This window comes from Dermacentor albipictus, chromosome 8, assembly GCF_038994185.2.
Source record: "Dermacentor albipictus isolate Rhodes 1998 colony chromosome 8, USDA_Dalb.pri_finalv2, whole genome shotgun sequence".
Taxonomy (NCBI): Eukaryota; Metazoa; Arthropoda; class Arachnida; order Ixodida; family Ixodidae; genus Dermacentor; species Dermacentor albipictus.
Window position 1 is genome coordinate 43495709 of NC_091828.1, and position 12350 is coordinate 43508058.

The 12350-nt window shown below is 44.5% G+C and overlaps 1 long non-coding RNA gene across 1 annotated transcript; it reads right to left on the reverse strand.

Annotated features, from left to right (window-relative positions):
* Window positions 1–4206: 4206 nt before the first annotated feature.
* On the reverse strand, window positions 4207–10449 carry LOC135897025 (uncharacterized). Its single transcript, XR_010562877.2, has 3 exons — window positions 10311–10449; window positions 7590–7820; window positions 4207–4411 (listed from the first exon to the last, which is right to left on the reverse strand). It is a non-coding gene; the product is annotated as an uncharacterized lncRNA (long non-coding RNA).
* Between the last annotated feature and the right edge of the window lie 1901 nt (window positions 10450–12350).

Consider the following 12350-nt stretch of genomic DNA (forward strand, 5'->3'; position numbering starts at 1 on the left):
TTCAGGCCACTTCGCTTCTCGACGATGCAAAACTTGTGTCGAGTGAACTGATGAAAAACAGTGTGCATTGGGATGAATACGATGTTAATCGTGGATCCGAGACCTCAGAGAGGTGTGACGCAACGCTAAGGTATTTCTCTCGCATTCACCGCTAAATCACCCTGAATGCTATTTTTATTGAGGTACTCTTTTTTTTTTCTTGTAAACGACGGCCGAAAATTCACATCTTTAGGAAAGGAACTGCAGCAGAATGTTTACAAATGCATAACTTTTCTCTCAAAAAACCGATATCGCAGATATCGCAGATATCGCAAACAAGTATGACAGGCCTTTTTAGTTTGCGTGAAATTGTTTCTGTATTGCCGAGGGTATGTACTCTCGATTCAACGGCGTGTTAGGAAGTGGTCTGTAATAGATGCAGTTTTCCTGGACCAGAACGAATTTTTCTTCAACTGCTAGGCCTTTCTTTCGAGGAAACCGTATGAGTTTCCTTTGTAGCAATTGCTACGAACGGGTGGATGTCTGATTTTGTTTTTATTAATTACTTCTCTCCACCTTGCGGGTTTCCGCAGAACTATTACGTCAAATGTTTGCAAGGGTTTGCAAAATCATACTTTTAGAGTAATAGTGTATCAGAGAGAGGTGTATTATTCATCTATGTTATCTGCTTTAGATGTAATATTAAATGGAATTCACAGAATTGTAATATCGTTTTCATTGCTGAGTTACATACTTGTAAATTTCATTATTTCACGTCCCGAAAATATGCGATTTCTTGCAATTTTTATAAACAAATTGAGAGCGTGAATCAAAAATTACCTGCCATAAGTAATTCAATTTTAACTTTTTTTTATTTAAACACAACCAACCGCGGCAGAGGAGATGGGCCATGGGGGAGGCGATTGGTCCGTCCGGGTTGGTCGACCCAGAGCGCCGGGCTCGACTGAACGCACAACTTCGGCCGAAATGAAAACGTAAGCGGTTGTCGACTGATCCTGACGTTGTAGCTAAAGGAGAGAAGTAGTTGGGAACAGACAGGTTGAGAAAATGTGGTGACCGCGCCAATGAAGCTCCTGCACCAGGGGAATGCCGTTTCGACGCTTATGTCGAGGTCAATGGAAACGCGAGGGCAAACGGAAACTCCTGAACGGCGACAACACCGCGCAGACGCCAACGTTCAGGCTATGAGGACTCGACTTGCAAAGGCCGCCAAGTCCTCATGGGTTGTGGCACGGATGCAACTTGAGGTCCCCGCACCTCTGCTGGGGATGGCATCTTCAGTGGTAGCTGCGTCTAGGAAGCGGACTGGCCTCCAGAGAGACATCGACCGCGACGATACCATTTTATACTATCTAAGCAGTGAGGACTTCTCCGATGACGACTTTCAGCTTGTGAGGAGCCGCAAGGCGAGACGAAGAAACACCAGGGTTTTCTAGTCTTCAAGCACGACGACTGTGGGACCAACTCCGAATACTTCAGTCAGTACGATTCTATGTCTACCAGAACTCACTACCGACAACCTGAGACGAGTCAACGGAAATTCTGTCTCAGTGCTTCTTGAAGCAGTGACGCCCAATCAAGTCATGGATGTCAGAATCAACACACGAAAAAAATGTCTTGGATATTGACGTGTACTGCGCTGCGAACTTTGAGCAAACTTACGGAACTTGGCGGCATGAAGGTCCGCTCGTATATTTCTCTGGACAGTGACACCACTATTGGTGTCATCTACGACGTGGAAGTCTCCATCTCTAGCACTGACTTTCCTATTCTAGTGAAGTCAGCCGTTGAAGGGTTCGCCATAACTCACGTGTCTCGACTAGGCGGATCCCGCTGTGCGAAGGTAATATTCAAGGGCGTATTTGTTGCCTCACGCGTCAAGGTGGGCCACTTTGGACACCCCGTGGAACAACTTATACGAAGGCCACTTAAACGCCGCAATTGCATAAGCCTGGGACCCGTGAGCGCTGTGTGCTAGAACACGAGAGTCTGCTCGCGCTGCGCAGAGCCCAACGCTGCAGACTCTTGTGTAGCCACGGCTCTAAATTGGCCCAATTGCATTGGGTTCCATGATGCTATCTCAAAGGACGGTCCCAAAATGGAGAAGGAAAGACAGGTCTTGAAGCAGATGGCGAGAGACCGTTCACCTTGCCGGGAAGCTGTTGCGACCCTTAGAAAGAGACGCTCCCGACACCGTCGTACTTAAAAGAACACAGATGCCTCCGCGAAGAGCGTGCGACATCCGGCAACTGCTCCTCCTCGGCCCCCTAGGTCGGGTGGATTCGAGTCTAAGGTTGTGCCACACAACAACAATACTGAAGCTTGACCCGCACTAAAGCGACAGCCACCGTGAAAGATGAAGTCACAGCCGAAGAAACCACCGGGGCTACAGCCGATGGCGCAGCTGAAAGCACCGTTGAAGGCACAGCCAGAGCCACTGGCGGTGCCACAGCCAGAGCCGCAGTCACATCAAAGGATACAGCGCACCGCGGTAGAGTCCACAGCGTCGACTCCCGATAAATTGTCCGAAGAAGACAAGCAAGTGGTTGCAATGTTTCGGTCCCTCATAAACACCCTTAGCGTGCTTTCAGCAAGTTGTATACTCCGTCAGCGAGAAGTGCAGTGCAAGTACTGGATGCCCTTGATCCAGTGCTTGCGACTCTCGAGTAAGTCCCACAGCTCACTCGCAGCCTCCTATTAATGCGCCGGCTACTAGGGCTTTGGTCGTCCCAGATGTGATGAACGCAAATCACCAGCTATGGAACTCCACTTTGGTGTCATGGTGCTTCCCTGCACACACAGTCATTGATTCCTTCCTTTCTCCTTCTTTCTATTCCCCCTTTCCCTCACCCCCGGTGTAGTATAGCAAACCGGACGCTCGTATGGTTGACCTTCCTGCCTTTATTCTCTTTGCTATCTCTATCTCTTAATGAAGTGTCTGGAATAATTAGAATTAATTAGAAATCACTGAAACGACTGGGGCGAAATTCAAAATAAATCAGGAAAAACAGAAAATAATAGCACAGTACAAAGTTCGTGGGTTTCATTATATATGTAATATCAGAGCATAACTATAGTTACAAGTTTAATTACTGACGTGTCTGGAATAATCATAATTATTAGAAATTACCAAAATGGATTGTTTAGCTTTGTAGCATTTGAAAGAACATGTTAAGGCGTACCAAGAGTACTGATTAGGTGCCTAATTTGTGCAATCAGTGTTTTTATAAACAATTACTAGTATTGTAAGATCCAAAAAAGTGAAAACCCCAAAGATCAAGCTGTAAACACGGTTATTTAGCAATAATAATGACTTCAGAATTTTTCAAACTGCCTTCATCTGAAGAAACCAGGCAAACTGCGTCTGTTAAACAACATTTCCTAAGACGCCAGTGAATCGGGTGTACGTACCTTCTGAAATACATAAATAATTTCACGAAAAGTTCAAATACATGTCACTTGCTTGCGATATCGGTTTTGTGACAGCTAAGTTATTCATTTGCAAACACTGTGCAGCATCTCGTTTCCTAAAATGCGGATTATCGCCATTTTTGTTTTGCAAAAAAAAGAGCAGTGCCTTAAAAAAATAAAATTCAATGGTGATTGAGCCGCAAATGCTAGAGAAATGACTTATGATTATAAAGCACCTCTCTGAGGTCCCGTACCCACGATTTAAATCGTGTTTATCACATTGCACAGTGCTGTTCATAAGTTCACTCAACACGCGTCCTGCATCTTCGGGAAGCGAAGTGGTCTGAAACTAGTCCGAAGCGGACCACCGTCACCTCTACCTCTACTACTTGACCAACCTCTCACACACCTACGCTTTTTTACACTGTGACACTATTAATGCTAAAGCAATAATATTGATTCACACAGGCTCAAGGACGCTCTCCTAGGAGTTTTCCTATAAAACACGATACACGGCTGTCAGTGAGCCCTTGAGGCACGACTGTCCCGAGATCCCTCTTCTTATCCTTGCTGTCACTCCTCAGCCGACCTTTCCCTGCCCTTTGAGCAGAATAGGAGTCTAGATGGCTTTTACCTCAGGCCATTCCCTATGCTGTTCCTGAAGGATTCTCATTCCCTCCCTCTCGTTTGAAAAAGAATACCGCAAGGGGACATTAAGTTTACTCTAAGGACTTCTGACCCTTTATATCAGCGGAAGGTTTGTCGATCAAACGAGCAAATAGACAATACAGAAAACAGGAGACGAAGCGCATTTAACGCTTCTCTAAGCTTTTATTTGACTTTGCGGGAGAGCTGGCGATTCGTGTTGATTAAGCCCAAGGTCTGGGGAAAGGCCTTGGCCAGGGCTTGGGCCAGGGGCGGGGCCAAGGCATGGGAAGGATAGCTCGGCGCTGCCTTGTCTTTGACTTATCCTCGGCAGAAATGTCCACCTCCAGCAAGTCTGCATCGAAAGGACGTTCACCCAAACACGGACACATCAGTTGATGTCGTTAACAATGGAACAAAGAACAAAACTGCTCTCTATTAAGTTTAGTTGTTTAGTTAGCTTGTTCATTTGGATGTTCCAAACCTGCAAGAGGGTTGTAGACGCCAGCGTAGCTTATATATAAGTATTAGTATGCACTCCATGCCCCGATTCTATTATGGAGGATTTGGATACAAGATATTTTCGAAACAAAAAAGACAAAGCAAAATATAAAGTAACACATGACTTTCAGCCTTAAACTTTTCTACAAAACAATTGATGAAGAGAATTCTAGCACTAGCGTCAACGGAAGTTGCAGTTCAGCCAAAATTGAAATGTTGGGCTATACATGAAGTCGCCTAAAGTTCGTCCTTCTGACTTTAAACGGCTTCGTGACTTCGCAAGTTTATCATTTTCAACAGAAATATTTGTTATAAGAAATAAATAGCGAAAATTCGCATGCACCAAGAGATGAGCTTTGCTGCTGTGTTTCGAAAACTAATACCGTGTAGAAATTTAGGTAGATAAAGTATAATGACGAACGTCGCAAAAGCGTTTGAAAACCCAAGCACGGAGGATAGGCAGATCCATGTAGTAACAATCACTCCCTGGTAGCTGAGTGATTACAGCGCCAGAGTTCCAGCTAGTAAATTTCTGTGCGATGCTCAATCTCCAAGCAGACGCAGGCTCGAAGTGATCAGCAGTAGCGGAAGAAGGAATGCTGCTGGAGCCACGTATCCAGAAGGGAAGTCGTCTTCGTCAAGGTACTGACTGGATTATTTCCTTAGCAGCGTCTTTGGGTACCCATAGCTCACTCTCGCCTCCACCTTCAATGGGGGAGGAGAACGAGAATGAGCCGTTGCGTAGTTTGGGGTAACTGCCGTGAAAGTGCTACAGAGATGGCAGTCTCACCCAAAGTACGAAGCCCTGACTTAGGTAGCAAGGATTACCGATCCGATGAACTCCAACCATGTCCTAGCTATACGCGGGTGCGACGCATGCGGGTGCACCAAAGCTCTGGCATTCCTGAAAGTATTAGGACGCCGCGTAGGGCCTGTGATGGTAATTCAATGACGCCACTGCACTTTGTCTAATATGCGGCGTCAGTGAAATATATACTTCAGATTGTGAGCGCTAATATTGTTTTGCGCTTTTTATCCGACTCAGAGGACTTAGGATGTATGTGGTCTGATGCATGCGGTGCGAATGAGATGTTTCACGACTTTGTGTTAGCACGCTTGAGTGTGAAAAAATCTCATGATTAATTCACTCGAAAAACCTCACATCAGGCCTGAGTAACATTGGCGGTCGAATAGTATAGCAGCTACCTCGCTAAACGAGCATATATAAACATTAAATGTACATATACACAATTATATATGGAAAATCGCGGTGAGGGCGGAAATTCGCCGTGAGTGTCCGTGTATTCAATGTGGCAATAAAAATCAATTCGGGAAGAACCCGTCTCACTGTCACCGTTAATGCGATTAGCATGCAAGAAAAGAACAACGTAGCGAGACATCATATAGCTGACGACACCTGTATTTAGAATCTGCAGTGGTCATTCTGATATTTCCATTGCTTCGACTTTTGCGACACGCACTTCTCTGCTATCGGCACACTTTGATATGAGACTCGGTCGCCAGGGTCAGCCACTACTATATAAGCAGTGCCTTTGGCATTGCTCTTCTAAGTCCGATATCGCGAGAACAAATCAAGACGGTTTTCATGAAAAAAAAAAACGTTAAAGGCGAAGACGAAGTCGAAGGAACGCAGGCAACAGGACTGAAAACCGACAAGATGAACCAACTCACCCAAATCTAGGTATTGTTCCATCAAATTGGGGTGGCGGCGACCGCATGTCAACGCTTATTTCTTCACTACGGCGTCTCTCATAATGATATCCTGGTTTTCGCAATGCAAAACGGCATAAACAGCAATAACGGCATGACGATAACTGTACGACGACGATGCCGTGACGAAGAAGGAATGACATGGATGGAACGACAAAAGTACTATGTAGGTGGTTGCCAATTCCGAAATGAAAAGGATTGCGTAAAGGCGAAAGCCTGATGTTCAGGGCATGAGGTACTAGGGGCCCAGACTAGTTGAACACTTCGATTACTGCGTAGTAGTAAGACGCTTGACAAATATACTCAAAGTTGCTCAAGAAGGCAAACAATACTAATCGCTTTTAAAATGTGCCTTGCAGCTATCGCATTCCAGTCATCGGCTTGTTACATTCTAGTTGAATTGATGATGGTCTAGAGTGAGCTTTCCGCACATAAAAAGGCTGCTAAGGAAAGCAGTCGAATCTCGAAGTCCAGCTTCAATGTTGGCTCCAGCGACATTCCGTGCTCGACTACTGGTCACCAATGCTTGAAGCTCTTTAAAGAAGTGGTCCTAAAGAAATCGCCTTCTAAAATAGCAACAATACCTGGAAGAAGGTAGTCCTATTGTCAACTGTTCTTCAGGAAGAAAGAATGCCGATCAAGTTAGGGCAGCAAGAATTATGGGCAGGACATTTCGGGTGGTTGACAGGAGATGACGAGTACCCAAGTTGTGAACTTAATTTCGTAAAATTATTGAAATTTGGAAGAATGTCTTGTGAAAAACGGAGAACTTGAAGTACTGCTTCTCATTACAAAATCTCAAAGGCCAAGGGCTCAACTCGTCGTCACGCTGGCAGTGCGAGCATATGCAGCTTAAAGTAAAATGGACCTACACGTTCTAAACGAATCCAAGGCACTATATCTAGCATATTTCCTAACGATATACGTTATTCTATTGATGGGAAGGTGCTCCTACTATAATTGGCAACACAGCGTGACTCAACCTATATATATATATATATATATATATATATATATATATATATAATAGTAAATTGATACATCGTCCAGTTAATTTATGACGGTAAATTTCATTTTTCGTTCTTTTCGCCTGTCGTTATCGTCTCGGATGTGACTCGGATGTGATCACTAGGTTCTCGACCATTCGCCGTAATACATGATGAGAATGGGAAACTAACCGCAACGTCACGAAAGTATCCGCCCAATCTAATTTCTACTACTTGGTGCGCATGAGCTTTTCATTGTTAAACGATTGCGTAATGCAACATGGTGCACATAACAGGACAGTTCTATCTACTTACCTTTCAGCGTGGAATCCTCAGGCAAGGGGCTGGGCCCAGGCTCAGGTAGAGGCTCAGGTCGTGGCCAAGGTCGTGGCGAAGGTAGTGGCCAAGGTAGTGGCCAAGGTTGTGGCCAAGGTTGTGGCCATGGCTGTGGCCAAGGATGTGGCCAAGGTTGCGGCCATGGCTGAGTAGGAAAATGGTTCGGGTAGACCACGCGGAGCTGGTCGTCGTTTTCCGTGGTATGGGGTTCTGTGTCATGAGATCGATAACGAAACAAAATACCGAATGTACCTAAACCTTATCGTCGCGCGTGGGAATGCGCCTTGTTTAAATGGTTTGTTGTTAACGCTTTATTAGCATTTAAAATGAAACAACGTTGTCGAAACGAAGACCGACGACAAAACTAACCAATGCCGTCAAAAACCGTGAAACTGCAAGTAGTTTAGATAGAGCAGCCGGAAACAGTGTGACGACAGATAAGAGTGACATAGCTACGAGTGTAATATCTATTGTACACAGCATACCGAAAGCCGACATTATTACTCGGTGTTGTCTCTAAATAAAAATAACTTGTTAGGCACTAAAATTTATAATTCGCGACAGCACTCTTTATGAATGGTTGTGGTCGAAATGCGAAGCATCATTTATGAAGCAGAGATGTATAACCACAACACTAAAGGTATCTCTGCCGATACTAAACGTCACCACTTCATTTATACGATGGATGCTCATGAAAGTGCGTTAGCAAGGCTCTAAAGAAATATAGTGGGAATTGAGGAGTAACTGCGCGAAAAGTCCATTAGGATGACGATGCACCTCTTTGATAACTCAAATCCCCGATTTTAACCACGTTCGCCACATTGCAAGGTGTTGTACAGAAGCGCACTAGACACACATCCTGCCTGTCCGAAGGGCGACGTGACTGACGGTGCTCCAGAGCAGTCCACCGTCAGTTGCACCGTATATATACATATATATATATATATATATATATATATATATATATATATATATATATATATATATATTGCGTTGACACCAGTCTGAAGTACTTGCCGCTGTCCAGTGGTTGCTGGCTCCTAGCTTGGCCAAAAAGCACCAAATAGCTCTCGGACTTCCGCAATGTCTTCTACCAATCAATTTCCCATATACGCCGCGAGTAGATTATTTAAAACCATAAATCATGTGAAGTGTACGCTACAATCGGGTGACGAAAGTCTAGTTGAATGGCTTGAGAAATAACTTTGCTTTGATTCGAGTTTCATTTAAAAAATAACCATGCTAATCGACGCTGGAAACTGCTGAATGAACCGCTGCGGCTTTCAGTGCGCAGCAGAGCTTAATTGTATAGAATAACGCAAAGAATACGGACTAGAGCGAACGCAGATATGAACTTGTTGGTATGCTCCGTGCCGGCTGTACCATGGCATTTGGGCACCAACGCGCCCTGTACCACGCGTTGCTAGCAGCTGTGTGTTTTTCACATGAAAATAAAGATTCACTCGATTCAACCATTTTATTTTTTATAGAACGATATTCAACATATATTCACTGGGTAAAGGAATTCGTCAAAGCAAAAAAAAAAAAACGAAACTTAGATTGTTTTGAGTATTATTCAATGTATATGTTGAGAGATGACAGCGATGCCTCAGTTACGTTTGTAACGAAGACACCACATTGTTTTGCATCTAGTATCGAGGATTCATTTAAGGCTTCTAGTGGCATGTGCAATGACGGCTTGTTCAGAACTAACAGATTTCGTGTCAGTTCCAAACTTGCTGCCATAGAGCTCCGCGCGGATAACTTTTGCCAATGGTAAACATTCTATGAGTTAGGCACTTCTGTTGGAAAACTAACCTGTTTTCCGACGCCTTTCAGGAGATTGCGGCTATGGGTTTCAAGCAATATTGATTCACGTCTTGAATTCAAGGCTATTCATACACTTGTCGCATAACGCCTCATCATTGGCAATCACAGCGGCCCCGCGCAGTAGCTTTCGAGAGGCCTTCCCAGACCAATGGCGTCCGTTTCGATGCAGACGTCGCTGCAAAATAGTGACGTCGGCAGTCGACAAGCCGGAGTCGCTCACGCGGCCATCAGAGAAAAATAAATACCATAATGAGCGAGAAATATAATAGCGCGTGGTTTAGTTTTGTTTAGTGCGCTTGCAAAACAGCCTGAATTTATCGCCATTTCTGACGCATCTGGCTGACGTCATTTTTGATGCGTGAAAGAAGCCACAAAGCGCACCAAGTGCCCAAATAAAACGCATTCCTCGATGTCGCGTCGCGCATTAACATCATCTCCTTGTCGCGTGAAACTACAGACGCATCACTGATGCGCCACTTTCCCATTTCATTGATAAAACTTGCTTTTAACAATACTGTTGCTTAGACGCGCTGCTTCGTTTTAGTATTTTGACGACGTCTCTTAGCTTTAGTTCAAATTTGTCGGACTCACAACGCACAGGCCGAGGAAGTTTTAATCGCTTTTTACCGGCCTTTCATCTCCGGCAGTTCTTCCATTTAAGCGGCGCCTAGTTTTCCATACACAAACTTTACCACAAGCCGGCGGGATCTGATATGTGAGCATTGATGTTGATATTTCGCCATTACCGTTAGACAAGCCGGCGACATTTGTAGTGGTGCAGTTCGAGGCAATACCTTTGTTTCTTTCTAAGGGACACAAAACGTAGTAACGGAATCCGCAGGATATAAAGAAAAAATTTTAAGAAGTCACCTTGTTCGGCCAAGCTGCACTGGACGACAAGCGCCAAAGTGATGGCGATGACGGAAAAAGACTTCATGGTCGCTCCGTTCCGCCTACGCCTGCTGCAATGGGTTACTTTCGCAGCCGTTAAATACGCAGCGCTTTCTTATCGGACCGCAGTCACCAGATAAGACTGTGGACAGCGGCCTGTGCAGATAATAAATACCTTTATCTTGTCAATAAAGGAAATCAATTACCAGTAGGTGGGGTTGATATACGTGCCGCTGACAATGGGCCATTGTCTCGCCGCATCATTGGCGGCTGGAATTCCCGGAGAACGGACGTGGGCAATATGGGGTTCATGTAGTGTTTTCCTGAGAACCAGGAAGATCCTGCTTGGTGAATCTGGAAATTTCTGATACGTCCGTGATTAAAGTTCACGTGCAAGCGTATATTTCACTGTCTGTGCACATACTGTCCAAGTTAGTAATCTGCGTACCTAAATAATTATTTATATCAACTTTGTTCTATGCAATTTCTGCATGTTATGCAGCGTTTCTAGTCAAATGAATCTCACAGGACGGTTACAAATGTGTAACGTGAATATTTAAGCTTTAGGGCTGTGCTGTGGGCTTGGCGTTTTCTCCCGATATCAAGTTCACCAAATCACTTTTGATTATGAAGTTCTCGTTTCTTCCATGTCCTTGTTGGATAAAAGAAAATGCCGACGAAGTACTGAAAATGCATTCACTGGAAAAAAAATTATTTGGCTGAAAATTTCGGCTTCTTCCCGAAAGCCTTGTTAACAAAAAAAAATATCTTTTCAAATAAGCTTTTCCCTAAATGTTTTTTTTTTAGTTCTTGGTCGAACGCTTCGATTTCATGATACCTCTTTCCGACCAAGCACTGGATTTCCTTTCCCAAGTACTTTGTCATGATAATAACTGAAGTTTCCATATCCATTATTACCATCAAACTTCCTGCGTCGTTCATCAGCATTGCGAGCAGTATATATATTACATGTTCTCAAACTCACCGTCACAATTGTAGTTAAAAAAACTCTTTGCTCATCCTGGCCTACTGCTATTCGGCAGGAAGAGGGAAGCCCAGGAGTCTGTCAGCTACGATGCTACCAACACAGCTGGTGTGTTCAACATCGAAGGACGGTTGGCTTGTTCAAGCGGCCCAGCATTAGCGGCCCAGTGGCAAGCAAACGTGGGCTGCCCACATAAACGGTACTTATGCGAGTGCAAGACGTCTTCTATTGAATGTGGGACTCCCATGCGAATTTATTTTCGCAGCCCTCGTGTTATACCACATACGTAGGACTACGGTCGCGAACTATTACTCTCACATATCGGGATGTGCAAGTTGTAGTAGTTTTCTCTTTCCACAGAAGTATTCAAGGAAACTGCCTGATTGGTGCTTAGAGAAGGAGGTCTCGTTCCAACGACCAATTTTGTTTGCCTCAACTTCCGTCTTGAAGCAAGGGCGCCGCACACTCCAAGGATCGCTTGCGGGGTCACTGAAACGCAACTCGCGGCTTTTCGGTGCATTTTCTTCTAATATACAACTGCCAGCTTTTCACGTGATCCTCATCATTGTTTCGTGTATTGTTCGTACATCAATATTCGTAGAGCCCTATGCAAGGCATTGTGGAAGTGGACTCGCCATCGAAACAGTCCGGTTGCGCAATCACCTTGCACATTCATCGTGAGTCATCAATCGCCGTACTGAACAGTTTCATAAGATGCACCAACTGTTCTAGCTGTGCAGCCTGTAGGCGTAGCAGCTCTTTAACAGCACTTGTAATTGCTGCTTGGCTGAAGGTGGGACTGGTCAAGCTTGCCGACCAATAGGCAACCGTTATATGGTTTAAAATATTTCATATTAATTTACACGTATACACACATGTAAAATGGCTGAAGTATTCTGCTCGTGCGTCTGCAGCGAATGAACATCGCCAAAATTTGACATGCCACTCTTTGACAAGTCACTCAGCATTGCTTGGCCTGGCAACTCTGAGGGATGGATAACCGAGAGTGTTTCATCAATGATTCATTCAGTATC